The sequence below is a fragment of the Dioscorea cayenensis genome, chromosome 8 (genome assembly GCF_009730915.1).
Source record: "Dioscorea cayenensis subsp. rotundata cultivar TDr96_F1 chromosome 8, TDr96_F1_v2_PseudoChromosome.rev07_lg8_w22 25.fasta, whole genome shotgun sequence".
NCBI lineage: Eukaryota > Viridiplantae > Streptophyta > Magnoliopsida > Dioscoreales > Dioscoreaceae > Dioscorea > Dioscorea cayenensis.
Window position 1 is genome coordinate 9,150,101 of NC_052478.1, and position 751 is coordinate 9,150,851.

General features: G+C 42.9%; 1 non-coding gene across 1 annotated transcript; it reads right to left on the reverse strand.

Moving 5' to 3' along the window:
* Window positions 1–440: 440 nt before the first annotated feature.
* Window positions 441–547, reverse strand: LOC120268073. Its single transcript, XR_005538744.1, has one exon. It is a non-coding gene; the product is annotated as a small nucleolar RNA R71 (small nucleolar RNA).
* Window positions 548–751: the final 204 nt, after the last annotated feature.

The window sequence follows — 751 nt, forward strand, 5'->3', positions numbered from 1 at the left end:
AGATGGGTTAAACAGTTGACTCATGATTTTGAGAGCCCAAATTCATTGAGTATGTCCTGACAAGAATCACAACCAAGAACTATAGCCGATTATGCTAGACCTACACTTGATGGAACACAATCAAGCATAGTGTGGCCTCCCTTTACGGCCACCATATTTGAACTCAAGCCTGTCTTCATCCAAATGGTCCAACAATCATGTTTGTTCCATGGTTTACCAGATGAAGCCCTAATACTCAATTGAGTACCTTCTGAGAGGTGTGTGACATGTTGAAGCTAGGTGGGGTTACCAATGATGCTATCCATTTAAGGGTCTTCCCATTTTTATTGAAGTTGAGGTTGAAGGAATGGCTACAAACATTGCCCAGAGCTTCAGTGACTACTTGGGATCACTCAGCTAAGCTATTCCCCACGAGCTACTTTCCACCAGGGAGGACAATGAAACTTCAACATGACATAGCTTCTTTTACTCAACAAGATAGGGAAATATTATACGAAGCTTGGGCAAGGTATAAAGATCTTTTGAGGCGATTCCCACAACATGGTCTTCCAGGATGGATGGAAGTTCAGACTTTCTACCATGGGTTGAATCAAAGTGTCAAGCAAATGATTGATGCCGCGAGCGGTGGAGCAGTAGGAAATAAGACACCGAATGAAGCTAGAAAGTTGTTTGAGGACAACAGTTACCAATGGAATTCAAGAGCTAAGCAAGTAAAGCCAGCCATGGTGTTCAAGGTTGATGTTGTGACGGT